The sequence below is a fragment of the Aotus nancymaae genome, unplaced genomic scaffold (genome assembly GCF_030222135.1).
Source record: "Aotus nancymaae isolate 86718 unplaced genomic scaffold, 86718_ANA_hifiasm-v0.15.2.pri h1tg000036l, whole genome shotgun sequence".
Taxonomy (NCBI): domain Eukaryota; kingdom Metazoa; phylum Chordata; class Mammalia; order Primates; family Aotidae; genus Aotus; species Aotus nancymaae.
Genome location: NW_026988450.1, coordinates 8497800 through 8520426, shown reverse-complemented (window position 1 = coordinate 8520426; position 22627 = coordinate 8497800).

The window sequence follows — 22627 nt, the reverse complement described above, 5'->3', positions numbered from 1 at the left end:
AAATTTAATTGGCAAAACATTAGGAAAGAAAAATATGCAAAGGGAATAAACGTGTTTTGGGGAAATTATTTTTTAATTGCTTTAATTCATAATACACCCTGAGTCAGTGGAATAATCATACTCTGCTACAAAATAGGACCGCTCCCTGTCCCTGTTAGCTGTGCCCCTTCAACACTTTAATCTGAGCTAGAAATTCCCTACCTCAGAATCAATGCATCAAATGGAACCTGTACAAATAAAGCGTATGACAGCTAAATAATTGACTTGATTTACATACATGGAACAGTTTGGTTTAAAATCAACCATTGTGTATGTATTGTGAAATAAAACTTTTTTCATGTTTTATTTGAGATACAATATAATCAATCTGTATTGATTATAAAACTTTTCCTAACACAACGTCTCCTTGGCTCTATTTTTCTGCCTGAAGTAGGTAATATAAACTTTTATAATGCCTCATGCATGCACCATGATGACTAATAAAATGACAGTTACAAAATACTAAAAGTGTTTTTGAGAAGAGTACAGGTAGTTCAAACATATGAAACTAGAAGCAGGAAAAAGATTTTAGGAATAAAGTAATAGTAATATGTCAGAAGCAGAATAACACAGCAAAATATATTTATTTATCTGATGTGCCAAAGACATGTGGAATATAAACATGGAATTATGGCACACAAAACTGTTCAGGCACTCAGAATGCAAATAAATCTGCAGGAGAATTTATGACTATTGGCTAACTCATTTTTTAAATGGAGTATTATATTGATATTCTGACCTTTATTTAATGACTTTAGTAAGTGTTCCTCATAAAAAACTGATTATGTTTTATGGATTTAAGCTAAAAGCAAGCTGTTTTCTAGCTGGAGTGGAGAGTATAAGTTTCTTGCACAAATTTCTTATTATTAAACAAAACTATGTAACACATCAGACGCTAAAGCCAAGGCTCAGGATAAACCATGTGTTTATAAGTGGACTCCCCTATATAACTTTATATATTCTTAGCAGAATCAACAAGAATTTACTAAAGGGCTATTAAAATAATCAAAGTATTTTAATATTAACAGTCTCATTTATCTTCTTCTTATATTCTCATTTCACCTGTGTGAGATAACAAGCAATAGATATAATTTAATGTCCTCTCTATTATTCAAAAAAAAAATGGTAAGAACTAAAGTACAAGGAGAGGATATTCCTTAACCAAAGTCACAGGACAATAGGACCACGTGTCTGGTTTCCTGCCTTGAGCTTCCCTTACGAGACCAAACTGCCTTCCATTTTAATGCTTCCTTGAAAATGTTTTCGAGAAAAGAAATAAAAGGTATCTCACTATAGAGTTCAATAAACAGGCATTTTCTGTTTAAATGAATTTAAAACAAAAATGATCAAATTCTTCACAACGTCTGGTAAATAGAAAAAAGAAAAATCAAATGGCATTTCAAAGAATTTGCCCATTTCTAAAAATACAAAAAAATGACCTCAATTTTATCACAATAAGGTGGGCATTTTAGAGTGCTGCTTCCTCCTCACTAAAAACAGCATTTTGCATTATAGAAATTAAAGTCATGATTCCAGGTGTCCTCTGAAAATGACTTCCTAAATTTGGAAAAGTTCATATTTCTTAGGAAACTCTGCGACACTTCTGGCTCATGTCAGCATCATACCTATGATAGGACTTTTGAGAGTTGAACCAAAAATCTACAGGTAAAGAGAATTACTATAACTGCAATAGTCTAAAAAATACAGAGCCAATAGAATCATTTGGTCAGAAGCATGGCTCATGTAATGAATTCACAAACAGTCCCTCGTCCTGTGGACTGTGGAAGATTGAGGTCAGTTCTTGGACATCCCGGAGGCTTTGTCTATATACATATTATCTGTCCTCAAGTTACAAAAGAATAAACGTATTTCTCCAAGTCTAGAAATGCTATCTCTTTTCCTAGTATTATTGCAATCAGCCCGTTTTGTGGCGACTTCCTCATCAGTTTTGCCTAACAAAATCCTAACTCTTCTTCCATGCTGCAACTCAAATATCACCTCCTTCATAAAGCCTTTTAAAAATTATTTTTTAATCGATAATAATTGTATACATTTATGGGCGATGACTGATGTATTGATATAGGTACAATGTCGAATGATTACATCAAGCTAATTCACATCTCCATCACCTCACTTACTCATCACCTTTCCTGGTGAGTTATCTGAAATTTACTCTTTTAGCTATTTTGGAATATACGGTGAAGCTTTATTAACTGCAGTCACCTTGCTGTGCAATATTTCTCAAAAACTTATTTCTCCTGTCTGACTGAAACTTTGCACCTGCTGTCCCTTTTCCCCTACTCTCCCTACTCTAGCCTCTGATAACCACCACTCAGCTTTTTACTTTTATGAGTTCAACTTTTTTGGATTCCACATATAAGTGAGATTATGTAATAGTTGTCATTCTGTGCCTGACTTATTTCACTTAGCATAATGTCCTCTTGGTTCACCCACGTTGGCATAAATGACAGAATTTTATTCTTTGTAATGCCTGAGTAGTATTCCATTATATTTTCTTTATCCATTCATTTGTTAATGGATGCTTAGGTTGATTACACATCTTGGTTATTATGAATAATGCTGCAATAAACATGGCAGCTCTTTGATAGATTGATTTTCATTCTTTGGGATCATACATCCAGCAGTGAGGTGGCTAGATCATATGGTAGTTCTAGTTTTAGTTTTTTGAGGAACCTCCATATTATTTTCCATATTGGCTGTACTAATTTATATTCCCACAAATAGTGTACACAGGTTCCCTTTTCTCCACATCCTTGCCAAACTTTTACTTGTTTTCTTTCATCTTTTCAACAATTACCATTCTAACAGATGTAAGATGATAACTCACTGTGGTTTCAATTTTCATTTTTCTAATGATTGACAAGGATGAGCATCTTTCGTGAACCTACTGATGATTTGTATATCTCCTTTTGAGAAACATCCATTTGGGTCTTTTGCCCATTTTTAATCAGATTTTTTTCTTGGTATCGGGTTGAGTTCCTTATATATTTTTAAGGTTAACTCCCTTATTGGATAGTTTGCAAATATTTTCTCCCATTCTGTGGGTTGTCAATTTGCTCCATTAATTGTTTCTTTTGCTGTGCACAAGCTTTTTAGTTTAATGCAATTCCATTTGTCTATTTTTGCTTTTGTTGCCTGTGCTTTTAGGGTCATATCCAAAAATTCACTGTCTAGACAATAGAGTTTTTCTCTCATGTTTTCTTCTAGTATTTTTACAGTTTCAAGTATTATATTATGTCTTTCATCTATTTTCAGTTGATTTTTGTCTTTCCTGAGCCACCCAGTTGAAATTAATCTTGCCTACCACACTGTCCCCACCTTCACATCCAGTTTCTTTCTAATGAAAGCACTTGTCACACTCTACTTTTTAGTTTTCAAAAAATGTCTCTCCATCCCACTGGGCTGCTCCTGAAAACATAATCACCTTTTAGTACTTATAACTTTGAAGGAACTGAGTCCCAACTAAGACCCAGCAGATAGTTTTCCTTCAAATGCAAGGTAAAATAGAATGTTATTCATGATCTTTCTACACTACATAGCTTCAGTGTGAGCGATAATATATTCAAATATGAAAAGAAACTCTTTAGATCCCATATCTCGGGCCCCGGAATTGATTTCTGCCCCTGCATTATAAAGAGTAGGTTGCTTTCTACACTCCTATCATCTTGCTATCTGGAAACGAATGGCTCTGCCTCATCCAGAGAAATAACTAACGTAGCTTCCACAGTGTTGAACAATTTTATCAAGTGTATCGGAAGGCACTTAACAGAAAGCTCAGAAAATTCTCATCAACTCTAGATGACAGAAAGAAATGATGACTTATTATCATCTTGGTTGTTACAATGCAGACTTGGCAATCCTTACGAGAGAAGCTACTCAATTTATGGCTAGCCAAGCGGTTTTGGTTAAGAAGTTTCAGGCAGAGATAAAAGAGCAAAACTTTTTTTCTATTTTTTCCTTTATCCAGTCTCAAGAAACTTCTGAATTTCCTAAATGAGCAAGAAAAATAAGATGAGGTTACTGTCTGAAACACCTCAAAAGTAAACATTCGTGTAAAGTCCCGAGGAAATTCCACCAGCGACATGGACGCTTTAAAAATACTCAGTAGGGAGTCATATTTCCAATTTCATTTCAAGCAAAATTGTACCTAAATGAGCTGTGAAGAAACCACCCGCAGATTCCGAGACCACATGTCATTCTATTTTAAAATATCTCGATGCACTGCCCACTTGCTATTTTTGTTCTATGTCTCAATTTATTTTTATAGAAGAAATAGTAAAGCCTATTCTATGTCATTTACATACAGTTTTCTCTCAGTTCTAAAGAACAAGGGCCATCCACTCATTTTCTGCAAATCAAGCTCAGAATTTTGATCACTGTCATGTATGAGCGGCATGTATGAGGCAAGGACTGTGGTTGTAAATTTGCTTTTAGGTTTTAAATCTCCAACACATACTTCCAATGTTGGCTAGCTAAAGATGCGATTAAAATATCAACTTGAATCCACTCATTATAATTAATTTGTAATTATACAGTACAGTATACTGTTCATAAGGTATTTAGAAAAAAAATACTTGGTTTTGCTTCTTTTACTTTATAGTAAGTAAATAAAAGACGATTATGAAAAGAATAGTTTGCAAGTATGAACCATGAGGCGGCTTTGCACAGAGCTGTATTTCTCAGCTAACCTTCCTGAAAGGAAACAGACTATGATTCAAGTCTTTGAAAGTAGGCATGGCTACAGCTGCAGAAGCTGAGCATTTGCAGGGACTAGGGTAATTCCGCTGGAGCTTAATGGTGCCTAAGGATGTAACCACCACATGGGGAAACACCAGCACAGGGCAGAGTGCTTCCCTTGTTCTGCAGCTTTCATATATTTTTTTCTCTACAAGAAAATAGCATTAATAGGTTAAAGAAATGCAGAGTGACCTTAAAAGTGAACTGCAGGAAAAAATCAATTACTAATGTAAAGCAACCTCAAAGAATTAAATAGATGCTTCTTTCTTTCCTTTTTTTTATCTTTTGGGGATAACTGCAACTCCATTGAGAACACTAAAATTCCATTATTTTAATCTTTTTTTCAAGGATGCTTTACTGGCAGGCATTTTAACAGAATAGGGGTCCAGTGTAAAGCAGAGTTTTTGCTCTCAGGAGATTAAGAATTAAAGAAAGGTGACGAACACAGCTTAGAGTTGCCAAGGAGAGTAATTTCAGAAATGAATTGATGATTCAATTGATACTGAATTAGTATCCCAACTCAGGGCCTACCATCACAAAATGACCACATAGTGGCTTAAAACAACAGAAGTTCATTTTCTTGCAACTCTGGAGGCCAGAGTCAGAAATCCAGGTATTGCAGGCCCACGCTCTCTCCACAAATTCTAGAGCAGGCCCCCTCCTTGCCCCTCTAGTTTCTGGTAGCTGCCAGGTGTTCCTTAGCTCATGGCATTGTGACTCCAGCCTCTGTCTTCCTCTGTCTTCTCTTCTTCTTAAAGGCATTTGCCATTAGTTTAAAGCTCCCCTGGGTAATTCAGAATGATCGCATTTCAAGATTCTTAATTACATCTGCAAAGACACTTTTTCCAAATAAGTTCACATCCATAGTTTCTGACAAAGAGGGAGCCAGGACCGCCCTGTGTGAGGAGCCGGCGTGGTGTGATGGGAAGACGATGCAGGTAGGGTGTGGGAACAGGACCCCGGCACAGGAGGCCGCGGCTCGCCCTTTTGACCTGTGCCTCATTCAGTTTCCCCATCCATGAAAGATGAAGCGATGCCTGTCTCACAAGGTTCTTGGGAAAACTGAGTGGAATATTACATATGAAAGCATTTTGTCAATCTCACACACGTTATTGCCAATAAAATGTATTGACAAATGCTTTCACATGTGGAGCCAAATTTCTTATCAATTATCATGTTTATAGCCTCAGAGCTTGGAACAGAGTAGGTATTTAAAAAAAAAAAAAAAGTCTCGAATTGTTTAACGAAAACGTGTTGGGATAAATGAATTAAATATTTTCTCGGCACATTTGCCGGGAAGGCGCCAAGGCTCTCATTTTATGACTTACTCTGCGTGCTGCACAAGCAGAGCCTGGCTAGGTATACTTTTCAGGACTCCTTTTTCACCAGCACCCCAGTAGACTGTTTGGGTTGTAGTGTCTTCTACAGGAAATAAAAAATCACAGCTGATTGAAAGATGAAGAATAAATTCAGAAATCAGAGTCTCTTCAAGGCCATGGCACTTAAACGTAATGTTATCCATAAAAATTATTTCCCCCAAAGAAGTGCAAAGTTCTTTGTTATTTTTCAAAATAAGCAGCCTATTCACTTCCGGGTTACAACTTTCAGCTAGGTCAGAAGGACTGACCCTACTCCTCAACAGCCATGTAATTTTCCTCACAATTTAGGTTGTGTTATTCTTGCAAGTGCCTGTTTATATGTTGCATTAGTTTGACTTAAAATTTAATTTTTCAGGTAAACATATCTGTTTCCTATAGGAAGAGTTGGTAAGCTTTGCTCTTATATAACTTTAAGCCCAAGGAAAGCAAAACCTTACCTAAAAAAATACTGAAGAATACTTGAAGAACAGCAGGCCTTTCTCTAGAATCAGAAACTACAGGAGCGATTCAGATGCTCTCTAATGTTTGAGAACCAGAGTCCTACAATCCACCCAGACAGACTATTTAAATCACAGATTGCAGGACCTCACTCTCCATCACTCTTAAGTTTCTGATGTTGCAGGTCTGGTTGGGCCCAGTAATTTGTGTTTCTAACAAGCCCCAGGTGCTGCTGATGTGCTGGTTCAAAGTCCACACTTTGAGAACCACTGCTCTAGAGAAAGAGGGAAAAAAGCAGCTAGATTTTAAATTGGAATTTTCCTTCCAAACATGAGTCCAACTAAGCCATAGCTCTTCCATGATCAGGGAATAAGTTGAAACGGAAGCAGAGATGGAGAGAGGGCAGTGATGTTACATTAATGGATGTTCCTCCACATGAAGGAAAACCTCAGGGAGTGGACAATAAGGGTTGCCTTCAATAGCACGTCCTGACTTTTGCATTTAGCATCCTGCAGCTCTGGGAACATCAGTAGCCAGCCCTGTGAGGTGGGCAGTAGGCTACAGAGGGCACTGGCAGGGATGGAGCATTAGCCTCAAATCACTTTGCCTGAAGTGAACATCGGTAAGAAAACCAGAACCAAACACACAAAAGAGCAGTTCCTGAACACGTGCAATCTATGGGAGACCCCTGGAAATGATGCGAGCAGGAGGCAAGGCTTGAGGTGCTGAAGCTATGTAGGTCAGAACCACGGCTCCTGAAATCTAAGGAAGAAAGTTTGCCTGATGTTATTTGAGCCCATGGACAGGTGGTACATTTGGGTTACAATAAAGTATTAATGCCCAGTATCTTTTGCTATTTAGAAGGGGGCAGGCACTCTTTGTAAGGCAGAGACCAACTTTTCGAATTTCCTTTGTTTCCCTGTATCAAACACAATGTTTTACTTGTCTCTTGATCTCTCTCAAATATCAAATTGGCCATGTTGTTTTTGAACTTAAAACTTTTCAGTAATTTGTTTTCCCATAAAGCAATTACCCCAGGCTTTTAGTTTGGCACGCAAGGTGCTATCGTAGTCACTTGCTACTCAAGTTGCTATTCTTGAACCAGCATCACCATCACCGTTACCTGAGAGCTAGTCAGAAGTGCAAATTATTGGGCCCAACCCTAACTTACTAAGACAGAATCTGTGTGTCAGTAAGAGCCTCTGACCTGGTTCTGTGCACATTAGTTTGAAAAGCACTACTCTATACTAATGGCTGCCTTTCTTGGTCATCTTTTAGTTATAACTGGTTGTCATCGTTCCATCTGGGCCACAAACACTGATTACAGATGAGACAGAGTGAAGCCTACTTCAGAGCCAAAATGGAGTTCTCAGAAATGTTTATACCTTTTCTGAATTATTAGCACCAACTGGCTCTTTACAGAAGGCCCAGAGAGAAACATCATCAAAAGCTGGAATGAGAACATGACTTTTGCTCAATAACACAACAGCAATAACTAGAAACGCCATTCCCTAGTCCCTGATTTGGACATCTGTGTCTCAGGCCCTGGGCTACCCCAAAAAACCTTTCTGTGAATATTGATCCCCTCTGACTGTCAGCAATGTCTCTTTGGCGGTACCGAGGACGGTGCTTATGAGAAAGTACAGCTGTAAATTTTACCACCTGCTACTGAGTTTAGTGATTATATTGAATACAGAATAAAAGCATTGTTAGAAGTACATTAGGTTTTACTGTTGAATTATTTATATTCTGCTGCACTTGTAAAAGACAGACATATTTCCACGTTTACCCCCGCAACAAAACTGTTTTAAAAGGTATATGTGCATTTTAAGGAGCACGGGGCCGAGAAGACTTAGTCACTTGCTCTTTCAATTTCTAGTTTTTTACCTCAATAGTTTCAGTGATCAAGGAAGGTCTCGAAGGTGAGATGAGAAGTCACAAAAGTATAAAACATAATCTGAGAGTTGTATGTATATATGTGCATGCTTTATTCATTTTCCTGTTGCCTCAGGGCATTGAGTAGATTACAAGTAACCTGAGTACCCTTACCTTTCACCAGCCAGTGGGCACAGGTGGGGTCCCATTAAGGGTGGTAACCCAATGTCACTGGTTCTCACCCTAGCTAATGTATCTGAAATGTCACCCTGGTATTTCTTGGAAGATTCAAATGTACTGCCCAAAACATCTGCTACCTTTGGTACTGAGAGTGCTCCCTAGAGCTCCGAGATTCTGCGGGGTCCCAGGACCCACGATGCTTAGAAACTCATCAGACAAGGTCTATGATTATGTGCGTGGAGAAGAGGCTGCTGTAGAGATTCCACCGAAATTGTTCTTTGGTTTTTATTTACAGTTGTTTTCCAAAGAATCCACTCCTTTGCATTTTGGAAGACAAATCCAATTGACAGACATCATCAAAATTGAGAAGTTTTCTCTGCCTTTCAGGTACAGAAAGCATTTTAATAGGCTAATGGAGCTTGACTCCTTCCTTCATGCTGAGTATTTTCTTGGGATGCTTCTTGGTCCCATGTGCAAATAAGCATCTGGACAGTCCACGTGATACCTGCCTAGACATGTCTTAAACTCATCGGCTTTGAAATGAAATGCCAATCATATGAGGGTCACCCTCAGGTTTTCAATTCTCTTTTGGAAATAGCGAGCAGTGGCTCTAAGTTTACCATCTATAGGAGTAACTTTGAAAATAGATAATAAAGAGGTAGAAATCTCCAGTGCTTGATCTTAAAATTTAAATGTTATATTTTATATGAACAGATTTTGGGAGCCAGAAATCTGAATTAAAAAATCTTTGTTTACCCTACAAGCAATTGTTAAAAAGTGGCAACATACAATTTTGTCACATAGTATATCACATTCAAACAAAAAAAAAGCTGTAATGAAATTCCTGTAAGAATACATATCACTAATATCATCATCAAAATTTATTCTGCAGTTTTTTGTTCATAAAATTGTCTTCATTGCACCATAAACTTTAAGTCTGGCGGGTCTACTGATAAAAATGTATGAGACAAGAAACATTAAGAATATTCAAATAGGTTTGCTTAAAAGATTCACTTGTTAATAGAGGTGGTTTTGACAAGATGGGAGCAAAGATCTACCAAAGTAGAATAAATTGAGAAGTAATTGTTGCGAAAAGCTCTAATTAAACACATCAACCTGTAGGGGGTGGGGGAGAAAAAAAAAGGAAATAAAAGAAAATGAACAGTTAAAAAGGATTATTGTAGATGGTAAGGGTGGGGCTGGGGTGGGTGGGGCAGGCTAGAAAGCATTTTTACTCAATGACTCATCAAGAAATTTGAAGGAGACAGTAACTCACACCTGCAATCCCAGCACTTTGGAAGGCCAAAGCTAGGGAACGGCTTGAGACCAGGATTTCAAGACCTGCCTGGGGAACACAGCAAGAGCCCCTCTGTTTTAAAAATTTTTTAAATAGCCAAGTCTGGTTGCATGCACCTGTTGTCCCTGCTACTTGGGAGGCTGAAGTGAGAGGTTTGCTTGCTTGAGCACAGGAATTAGAGGTTGCAGTGAACTATGATCATATCACTGCACTGCACTCCAGCCTGAACAAGCGTTGAGACCCAGCTTCAGAAAAAAAAAAACAAAAAAATTGAGGGAAAAATATGCTTGTAGATATAATATTTAACTTGGGTGCCTATGCCCAGCTTTCTGGAAACTACAAATGTAATATAAAGACGAGAAGAAATACAAGGAATGAAAAGCAGTCCATATGGGGTATCAAGGCTAGATCTGAGTAGGTCTGTAATCTGCTCACAGGGCTAGTGCCACCTTTCCTTGCTAGAATCTTGTGTCAACTCTGCATGAATGATGCAGCAAGTTGAAATGTCCTTGGGACTGAGTAGCATTTATGGTAATTATTTTGTATGGCAAAACATTCATTCATTGAGTCATACAGAGGGTCCTATGGGGATCACAGAATCGTAAGAGCTGTCTTTTGCTTGTAGGAGTTTAGGAGGTGGACTAGGACATGTGTTTATATAACTTGAGTGTAAAAAATTACAGTGGCATTAAAAGGATATAAATGTGTTTGCAGTTTAGAAGAGCAGATTATTTCTATGTGGGAGATCAGGAGAGCTTTGTGGAGATGACAGCATTTGAGCTAGGTCTCAAAGAGTGGGTAGGAATTGGACATTTGCAGATGTGAAAGAAAGCTGTGCCAGTAGATGGGTATATTCAAAACTGAGACATGAAATTTGAAAAGTTTAAGGCATCTGGCTGGTACTTAAAAAGTTGACAGTGGGTCTGGGTAGACAGTTGGTATCTATCAGACCATGGAAGACATTGAATTTGAACTTTGTTGGTATGAACTCAGAAGACATTGAAGGATTCTGAGTAGGAAAGTGACTCCAGTAGGACTTAGCTGAAGGCTTCAGGAAGATTAATCTGCCATGAGTGTGTATGATTAGTGGAAACAGAGACAGGAGGTCTGCAAGGAGCTCTCATCAGTCTTTTATACCACAGCCCCATCAACAACATTGTGGCTTATATGTCTCCTCCAAATCTCATGTTGAAAAGTGATTACAATGTTGGAGGTGGGACCTGGTTGGAGATGACTGGATCACGAGGGAGGATCCCTCATAAATGGCTTAGAGCTAGCCTCTTGGTGAGAAGTGAGCTCTCGCTCAATGAGTTCACGTCAGATCTGGTTGTTTAAAAAGTGTGCCCCCACCTTGCTCCCTGCTCTCCCCATGTGATGTACCTGCTCCTCCTTTACCTTCCCCCATGTTTGTAGGCTTCCTGAGGTCTCCTGAGAAGCAGATGCTGAGCCTGTAGAAACTAAGCCAATTAAACCTCTTTTCTTTATAAATTACCCAGCCTCAGGTATCTCTTTATAACATTTCAAGAATGGACTAACATGGTGATTGTCATTCTTTGGTTGCTTTTATTTCTTTTTTTTTTTTTTTTTTTTTTTTTTTTGAGATGAAGTTTCGCTCGTTACCCAGGCTGGAGTGCAATGGCGCGATCTCGGCTCACCGCAACCTCCGCCTCCCGGGTTCAGGCAATTCTCCTGCCTCAGCCTCCCGAGTAGCTGGGATTACAGGCACGCGCCACCATGCCCAGCTAATTTTTTTTTTTTTTTTGTATTAGTAGAGACGGGGTTTCACCATGTTGACCAGGATGGTCTCGATCTCTTGACCTAGTGATCCACCCGCCTCGGCCTCCCAAAGTGCTGGGATTACAGGCTTGAGCCACCGCGCCCGGCCTGGTTGCTTTTATTTCTAAAACTAGATGTTGCCTCAATTTTTAAAAATGTGGATTAAAGGGTAAATGCATTACAAAGTCTTTCTTAATATTAATGCAAACAAACTCATTTTTTTTGGAACCTTTGAATCATATCTTTTTCAGATGAGCGTCCTAATACTTTGGGTATGTTTTTATAAGGAGCCCTTACTGTCTTCGGTCATTCTAGCTGTTCTTTGTATTTTCTGTATAGTCACTAAGTCTTTTCTAAGGTGCAAAGACTGACCTCAACTGTAACTGTGGGTTTTAAATAACCCATGGAATCGTTTTACCCAAAGTCCTTTATAGATTGATAAAACTCTTTCTGCACATTTCTGACAGATGACCATCTGCCTTTAATTAGGACTATGGGGACCCACTGTTGCACAAGAGATCCCCATTGTGGCATTATTCCAGTGTTAGATACTTTTTTCATCTTGAGTCCACATCTACTTCATAAGCTTCCTTTTGTTCCCAATTTTGCCTCTGAAGCTGTTCAGATTAATTCCAGTCTACCTTTGTACCCAAATATACACTTCGCATTCTCCTACTATAACCACACATATACACTACACCCCCAAAAAGACTTTTCAATCTCTAAAGACAGTTTACATATTTCTCCATTAACCTGAGCAACCCCAATTCTTTCACCTGTTTCTTGTATGAGGTAATTTACAGAGTCTACAAAATATTTTGTCCTCTGGATATTCCCTAGTTTGCCAACTTTCTCCTCAAAACATAGCATGCAGAACTAAATGCAAGTATTATGTTTGGCTACTGTGACAAGGGCCCACAGTGTAGACATAATGTGCCTTTAATTCAGACTTCTTCTACCTCATAGTACTGACATATTATGCAAGGAAAAAAAGGATGAACTAGGTTATATTTTTAAAAACAAGCACCAAATAGATGCATAAACATTTTCTGGCTTCAACCCTAAACATACATTTCTATGTTTTATGTTGACAAAAGATGTTTACCAGTGATCTCATTGTTTTCATGAATTATTAGGAACTAGACCTAATGATCTAAATATCTTCTGTTTAAAAAAAACCAAAAGGTTAAATAAAAAAGGGCCTGGACAAAGAAAAACAAATAATTTTCATGAAAATTTTTTTCTCTTAAACTAAAAATTTTGATTCTCCTTTTACTACATTTTCTGGAACTGAAAATGGTCTACTACATTTGTTCTGTCTCCCTCTCTGCCTCTCTTCCTTCCTTTCTGGGGATGACAAACACTGAATTCTTTCTTATGAGGTTTCCTGAGGAGTTATATATTTTTCAGAGCCACAATAGTTTTTTTGTTTTTTTCAGGATTCTCAATTTAAAGTACTAGACACGATTACTGAAATTGTACTGTTTTATAGATTGACAGCAACACTTTTTATGGCAGGATATAGTATATTTTAATGAAAATAAAAAAGTAAAAAAAAGACATGCTGAAATTAGAAATAAGGCAAAAATTTTCAAAGCAAAATTTAGGCCAAAAATGTCCTATGGGTCATCACTTTTCCACAAGGCAGTTGCCAGCTAAAACCAACAATTTCCTTATAACTGGGCAAGTCAAAAGTAAAAGAAGTAGAGGAGGTAAGGGTTGTCTGTGTTCCTATAATGACATATATGGCATTCTTTCCACAGAAATTCACTTCTCCACTTCAAAAATTAAAATCAAAATGGACTTGGAGTTTGCTAGAGAATTATTTCTCAGACTTCTTCTGAGTGGTAAAATTATTACAAATTTCTAATACCTCACTGGAGGGCTAGGTTGAACAGAAAGGGCACAGCCCTTGCAGCCATCTCTACAAAGGCAGGTAACCGGATGTTCATGAAGTTTTCAAGAACTCTGTGTCAGTCTGCTTGCTGACTTTCACTGTTCGTTCAACCTCTCTCCTGGCTCAGAACCTGACTATTTTGATCAGATCATTGGCTACATTTTATAATAATTTTAAATATTTCTCCTCTTTCTCTGGCCCTGAATTCTGTTTTCAGTGCAGACCTCAGCCCTCATCCAATAGATGATACTAATCCATAATACATTTGGGGATGAGTTACATTTTGTTTATATTTATGAAATTCCTTACACTTCAATTTGTGGCAAAATAGTGGAATGGATACTTGGAATAACTTCCCACTACAAAACTAATAGTGAATAAAATGCATTTCTGAAGAAGTAGAAAATTGAAAATCCTCAAAGAATTGTCTGAATTGTCTTTTTCCTTTAGAATAATTTTTCTGTTTTCATGTTTGTTTGTATATGTCATACCAACAGTTTTCCTAAATGTTTCATATTTCATTGTCTTTGTACAATATGGGAAAAAGACTGATTAGTATAGGTAGCTGGCCTGTGGGAAGGTTAAATCCTTTGTTCTGAAGTGCTTCTCCTGAATTAGAGCATTCAACCTGCTGTTGTATCTGAACCATCTTTAGGGTCATGCTTTATTTAGCTCTTTGAAGGTTTCACTCTCTGCATTCCAAACTTGTCCCCCAGCTTATGTTCACTTATGAGACCTTTTCTTCCACTCTAGAACCATACGTATCCATTCATTTTTAATTTAGTATTTTGAATGTAAATAGGTATGGAGCAGGAAAAGAAGTAGAGAGATACACTCCATTTCCTTTACTTAACCTGAGTAGTGAATTTCGAGTTTTATTTTGACACTTTAGAAGACAGTAATTCTATTTAGAAAGTTTAGCATAAGACTGGTGTTGACTAAAAGAAAGAAATCCTGCTCAGCAAACTGACACAAGAACAGAAAATCAAACACCGCATATTCTCACTCATAGGCAGGTGTTGAACAATGAGAACAGATGGACACAGGGAGGGGAACATCACACACTGGGGTCTGTTGTGGGGGAATAGGGGAGGGACAGTGGGGGTTGGGGAGGTTGGGGACCGATAACATGGGGAGAAAATGCCAGATATAGGTGACAGGAGGATGGAGGCACCAAACTACATTGCCATGTAGGTACCCATGCAACAATCCTGCATGTTCTGCACATGTACCCCAGAACCTAAAGTACAATATATATATATAGAGAGAGAAATCCTGGGTTTTGATTGTTACTTCACTTAAAAAAAAAAAAATCTTAGAAGATATGATAGTGTATAAAAAGTTGACATTTTTTCTGACATTGCTAACGTTCAGTGGTTGGGTCTAATTCTTCTTTTATTGGGTGTAGGTTGAACTTAGTCACTAACTTCTAATGAATGGAATAAAGTTGCAGAGACACTGAAACTGCAACATCTAGGTCATAAAAGGCAATGTAATCTTCTCACTCTATCTTTTACATCACTTATTCTGGGAAAAATTAGATGTCATGTCACGAGAAGCCCTAAGGGGAGAACCCAGTGGCAAGAAGCTGAGCCCTCCAACCAACAGCAAGAAAGGAACTGAGGCCTTTGGCCAACAGTCATCTGACTGGGCCTTCTTGGAAACACATCCTCCTGCCCCAGTCAAGCTTTCAGATGACAGCAACTCTGGCCAACAACCTGGCTGGCAAACCCATGAGAGACCCTGAGCCAGAACCACCCGGAAAAAATACTGTGGGATTTCTGAGTCAAAGAAACTGTGTGAGATTAGAAAAAAATATTGTCCTATGCCATTACATTTTGGAATCATTTAAGAGGCTGGAATAGATAAACAATACATCAGAGTTAAAGAAAAGTCAAAAGATGGTATTGATATTGAAAAAATAATTAGCAGGAAATTACCAAATAAAAATTCAAGTCAAGGATGCATGTAATGCTACCGGAAAAAATAGGATATATATAAAGAAGTTAATATCCAAGTCTTATTCATACTCACACAGGCACACACATTTATTTAGGAATATATGCACATGTACATTTTAGCAATTCATAATTTATACACTATTTTGTGAAAGAATTCAAGTACTCTGTGGAAAAGAGGTATTTAGGTTGAAATATTCTATGTATTTTCCATGGATAAATAATGTCCTTTTAAAAAGATATTTGTAGAGACAGGAAGTGGTTTATTCTACTGGATTGTATCCAGAATCTGACTACTTTCTCTTTGTCATTAATTGAAGTAATTTTTGAGAATAACACCCTTTATGTTGCCCAAATCTAGTTATAAATTTCTGACCAAACTAGAATAGCAGTATTTTGAAGATAAATTCTACTGATACTGCTCTAAAGAGCATCTTCTTAATGGAGAATAAAAATAAAACATTTTTATATATAACATATTAAACTATCACAAAAACATGAAAAACCATCATAATTTCCCTTTCAGCCAGAAAATGGATTTTTTATGAATTTTACAAAAATTTATTAGAGTCACAAAGAGCTCTTAATACTTGTCAGGATGATAAAAAGTTCTGTAAGCACCAGGAGGAAATAGCCACAGGACCAGCCTTATGAAGCCCTCATCCTTTCATCTCAGGGACAAGGAACGTTCATCATTTATTACAGAAGTTGACTCTGAAATACAGAAATAATGTTCCACATCTACTCACTGTTAGTGCAGCATTTATTATCTTATTTTTCTCATTTTTAAAAATCAGTTCTTTTGTCTTTTGTGCAACCAGCAATTTTAGGATATTTTAGGGCTGCTTTTTTGAGAAGAGCTAACTACTGTCTCCAGATATCTATCAGCGCCATCAGTTCCTAGCCTACAGCTGAGCACTGCTTAGCCCTGAGGCGCTCCAAGAGAATTACACTGATAGATAACAAGGTCTCTTCAGCTCAGACATTCTCCAGGGTTAGTTACTTCAGCTATAAAGCAATTTCCTATTTACCTATTTTGAATATATTACTCACTTACTGTGAGTCAAATATAAAGACATAAAGCTTGTTTCTAATGTCAACATTCTGTAACATTGGATTTTATGTCATAAATACCTTCACTGATTTTTTGTAGTAAGAATAAAGTGATACACTGGCAAAAATCAGGTAAATGTGAGCTAGACAAATGCTCAGTTCTGATTCTACAGACGTTTTCTTCATCATTGATTTATTTTCAAAGGTAGGTAGGTAAGCAGATGGAGGCTCATCGCTAGTTTTTGATGTACCTCAGTCACCAAATCCTTACTTTGATTTCATGTTTATAAACCTGTCTTGACATCACTGAATCTATGGCTATCAACAGAGTTTAAGCCAGAAAGCACTTGGAGTATTAGTAAACACACATGTACACATGGGCAAATACACACAGAGAGGGTTAAAAACTTTACAGTTAAAATTTGGATGACCCAGAATATTATTTCTGAATATCTTTTGCTGTTTGTTTAGTCTGTCATTCAAAGAAATAAGTTAATTGGTATTTAGCCTCTCATTCTAAGGATTAAGTTTACATGGAATAAAAAAAACAACTCTGGGCCAGGAGCGGTGGCTCACACCTGTAATCCCAGTACTTTGGGAGGCTGAGGCGGCTGGATCACGAGATCAGGAGATCAAGACCATCCTGGCTAACATGGTGAAAACCCGTCTCCACTAAAAATACAAAAAATTAGCCAGACATGGTGGCATGCTCCTGTAGTCCCAGCTACTTGGGTGGCTGAGAAGAATCGCTTGAACCCGGGAGGCGGAGGTTGCAGTGAGCCCAGATCACGCCACTACACTAGCCTGGGTAACAGAGTGAGACTCTGTCTCAAAAAAAGAAGAAAAGAGAAGAGGGAAGAGGAGAGAGAAGAAAAGAAAAGAGAAACTCTGACCAGAAGTGTGAATTTCTGGGGTAAGGGGGTTGGGAGATGCTAGTCCTGACTATGAAACCTGGTCGTTTTTCTCTCATTTTTTTTTTTTTCATTCAACAGAGATCTAGGGGAAATCGAGTATTCGTCAGGCACCATTCTAGGCACTGGGGATACAGCGTGAACAAAACAGGCAATGTCCCTAGTCTTATTTAGAACAAAACTCTGGCCGGCTGCTGTGGTTCACGCCTGTAATCTCTGCACGCTGGGAGGCTGACGCAGGCAGATCGCCTGAGGTCAGGAGATCGAGACCAACCTGACCAACACGGTGAAAGTCTGTCTCTACTAAAAATACAAAAATTAGCCGGGCATGGTGGCAGGCGCCTGTAGTCCCAGCTACTTGGAAGGCTGAGGCAGGAGAATCACTTGAACCCTGGAGGGGGAGGTTGCAGTGTGCCAAGATCGCGCCACTGCACTCCAGCCTGGGCGACAGAATGAGACTCCATTCCAAAATAAAGTACAAAACTTCATTCGCTCCAGGATTCTGAGTTTTAATTGAAATTAATATCAGTCCTTCTTACTCTACTAAGTGGGTAGGAAAGTGAAAATGAAATGGTATATATGAAAGTACTTCGAAAGCGCAATGAAAACGCAAGCCATGACTTTATCACTAGGGATCTACAGATCCTTAGCATGTTTCCCTGTAAAGCTCTTCCTAAATAACTGATGGCTATTCTCTCCCATCCCAGATTTCCACAACCTTCAGAAATGCTTAATGAACATCACATTGTTGTGATTTTTTTTTCTATTTTTACTATTGTTTCACTATTGTAATGTTATTTTAATCATAGCAACAATTTTGTAAAAGTCACCTACGTATCTCTCAAGATGAGGCAGTAGAGTGAAAAGTGGTCAGCTTCCTGGGGCCCGGTCTGGCCTGCATCGTGGTCTGCAAAATGGGGTGCTGTTAATATCAAAACCACACTTCAGGCTAATATAGGGCCAAGGAATAATGAAATAAACACTTGGATATATCCAGTCCATCCAGCCAGACAAAAGCATAGACATTGTTTACAAAATACGAGTCCCAAGATAAATCCAGCAACCCTGAGGAAAGTGCATGGCAGCGGATGTGCACTTCCCCATCACATCTGGACAGGTGACTGCGTGGTGAAAATGCAGGGGGACAGGTGTGTCAGAGAGAACTATCCCCACCCCACAATGGTGTGGGCTGGGGCATCAGCATGTGGGTATCAGCCACGTGTTCTGAGAACGGGAGAGTACCGACCAGCAAAGCCCGGGAATCCCTATTAATTCATATCGAATTGCTCTTTTAGAAGATTTTACATTAGGATTTAGTATTAAATATCTTTTAATAAAATTAGAGGTAACAATACAAGACACAACCAACTACGTACAGAGAGTACCTGGGATATCTTCTAGGTACTTCGTGCTATAATTTTAACAGCATTCTGAAGCCACAGATTCTTTCGAAGAGGATATTGATAAGAGAAACAATGCTCAGAGAGAAAATCAAAACCAAATTGTAAAAGATAGAAACTGTTTATCTGATATTGATTAAAGAAAATTCAGAGGGAAAAATCAAAGCCAAATTATAAAAGAAATGGTATAAAGATTATTACCTCAAAGTTACTAGATTAATAAACACATAAAAATATTGTGTGCTAATTTTGTTACAAGGAGCACAAGATTCTGAAATAAACAGTCCTGTACCGAACGAGAATTCTTTGTCAATTAGAATGACCAATTGGATGCATTTCCAAGGACAACTTAAATAAGAAAATTATCTTATGAAAAGTAATTTTCTGACCTCAGCAAAACGTTTGAAACAGAAGAGAAAATGTGGACTTTCTTCTATTATAAAAGTAAGACACACTTGGACCATACAGCAAATGTAGAAAATGAAAGACGAAAACCACCCCATGTCTAAAAGCAGAGACATGCTCTGTTGTAGACAAAGTTTTTAATGTGGTGAACATACCATATATTCTTTTACGTATGCTGGGCTTTTCACATAATACTAAACATAGAGGAAGCATTTCTATCTGTTTGGATCTGGTTTTCTTCTTCACACATAGCCTTTACCTCCCACCTTGTGAATCCCTCCACAAGTAAGGAGCAGAACTGCCAGAGGTCCGCAGAGCTGACAAGACATCAGGCCAAGTCTGCGCACATCTTTCAGTTTATTTCTAATACAGCATCACATATTTAGGAATGTACAAATATCCAGTAATATTAGCTTAAAGCTGTACTTCTTTAAACATTAGAAAATATTCACATTTTCTTGATTAAACTGAGCTGTGAGTTTTAGAAAGTTATGAGCTTATTTCCCTGTCATGTGTATCAATTCATTTTTTACATAAAATGCTCACAGAAAACACTTTGAATTTCTAAAACTTTTAAATCTCACTTAAGTTCTTAACCTATGATTAAAAAAAAATCTTAATGCAGAAAGAAACTGGTTGAAAAAGAAGGAAATGAATATTCATTTGTTCCTAAATGAAGGTGAAAATTCGGGCAATTCGTTTTTTCTTACTTTCTGATTTTGTGTATGATTGATCTAATTGAAAAGTATTCTAGTAGATCTTTGCCTTAGCAAGAGCAATGGTTGAAAGCCTTTTTATTTATTTTTTTGAGACGAAGTCTCACTCTGTCACCTCTGTCACCCAGTCTAGAGTGCAATGGCGCAATTTTGGCTCACTCCAACTTCTGCCTCCCAGGTTCGAGCAATTCTCATGCCTCAGCCTCCTGAGTAGCTGGGATTACAGGCATGTGGCATCACACCCAGGTAATTTTTGTATTTTTAGTAAAGACAGGGTTTCACCATGTTGGGCAAGCTGGTCTCAAACTCCTGACCTCAGGTGATACGCCCTCCTCAGCCTCCCAAAGTGCTGAGACTACAGGCATGAGCCACTGTGCCCAGCCTGAAAGCCTTTTGTTCATTATAGTTCAGAAGCAACAATGTTTTGGTTCTAGTGTAATAAAATTTTACCCTAGTAAAGGAATAGAAAATGAAAGTTTTTCTGAAAAAAGGGCTTGATTTGTATAAAATAACCAGGTTTCAAGAATGTTAAAAAATTATAACACTGCATAATTAGCTGGCACCAAAATACAATCTTTATTCAATACTGGTCAGGCATTGGGTCTGTAACAAATAATGTCATTAATCAGACCTACAGAAAAAAAGAGGTGACCTGGAGGTAGTGATATTACAAATGAATCGAAAAAATCTCACGAAAAGTTAGCACAATTTTCACATAGAAAATTATTTCATGTAGAAAATCAATTTTTTTATTGTGCATATTTACTCTATACTAAATGGTGTATACATGGTGACATACATATAAATGGCCAAGTGATTACTACAGCCAGGTAAATTAACACCTTCTACATAGTTTCTATTCTGTTTGTGTATGGTAAGAATACCTAAAATCTGCTGTTAGCAAATTGTATGCATAAAATTCAATTTTACTAACTATGGTAATCATGCTTTACATCTCAGATTTATTCTTCTTAAATAATTGCAACTTTGTATTCTTCAACCTACATCTTTCCATTTTCCTCACCACACCGTGAGAACCACTCTTCTACTCTATGTATCCAATTTTTTAAAATCTCACATAAAAGTGAGATCATGCAGTATTTTGCTTTCTCTGGCCTACTTCACTTGGTACAATGTCCTTCAGGTTTATCCACATTGTTGCAAATGGCAGAATTCCTTTTAAAGGCTGAATAATGTTCCATTTATCCACTCATCTTTATCCATTCATGTCAGTACACACTTAGGGTGTTTCTACATCTTGGCTAGTGTGAATTATGCTGCAATTAACTTGGGAGTATACATGTCTTTAGGAGGTAGTGATTTCATTTTCTTTGGGTATATACCCAGAAGAGAAATTGCTGGGTCTTATGATAGCTCTATGTTTTAATTTATAGTTGTCCTACACCAGTCTGCATTCCCACCAACAGCAAACAGGGGTTGCCTTTTTTCCACACCCTCACCAACACTTGCTACCTCTCTCCGCCTCTCTTTTTCAATAATGGCCATTCTAACAGGTGCAAGGGGATCTCTCGCTGTTGTGACTTGCAGTTCCCTGGATGATACTCAGCATCACTAATGTCATGGAAATATAAGTTAAACCTATTTTTAATGACAAAGAAAAAAATATGAACTAAGAAATGAAATATTTAACTCAATCTCTTTACTGTAGAAGTTTCCACCTTGTTGTCCCCATGACTTCAGAGAAATACTCAGAGCTGTAGAGCTACCAGGTAGCCCCTGCAGGTCTCCCGTCCACTTGGCATTTCAGTGAGTGTGTGTCTATAGTCCCTGTGAGGTCATGATCATGGAGAAATATTTAACTGTCCATGAAAATGTATCTAAAACTTAATTTTTTTTAAAATGTAGTATATGCTAAAGCTAAATGAGAGCAGGAGAGGAGAAGACGGCAGCAGAATAGAAACAGACAGAGGGTGGAGAGCAAATTTTTAGTATGGACGCTGTAGGGAGAAGAAGGCATAGCCATTCAAATGCATCACACTTGTGTCATGGCACAGCTTTTTTGCCTAACACCCTACACTAGAAATTAAGGGCATTAAGCTTGATAAGGGGTGTTTTAAGATAGTGATAAGTATTCAATGTGGAGAATTTAGAAAATGCAAACACATAAAAGACAAAACCCTTCATAAACCCTGCAAAGCAAACATGAACATTTCTGGCCTGCCTGAAGATGTGTGTGTATAGAGGGCGGTGGCAGGTACATGCGTGTGGTGTGTGTTTATGCTTACCCAGCCTTTCTTTCCCCCTTTATGTATGAGAAAACGATTTTTTTGTTGTTGTTCATACTTGGGATCTTACTATCTTGCACTTATTTCACGATCACCCCATACCATGGAGATACCATGGTTTATTTTACCATTTCTCACTGTACTTTTAGGTTTACTCCAATATTTTCCCTATTTTAAAAAACATTTTGATAAACAACATTATTTAAAAGTCCTTCTACAGCTCCTATTATTTGCTTAGGAAAGTTATTAGAAGTGAAATTGTGACGATATAAATTGTTATATTTTACCTAGTTTCTATT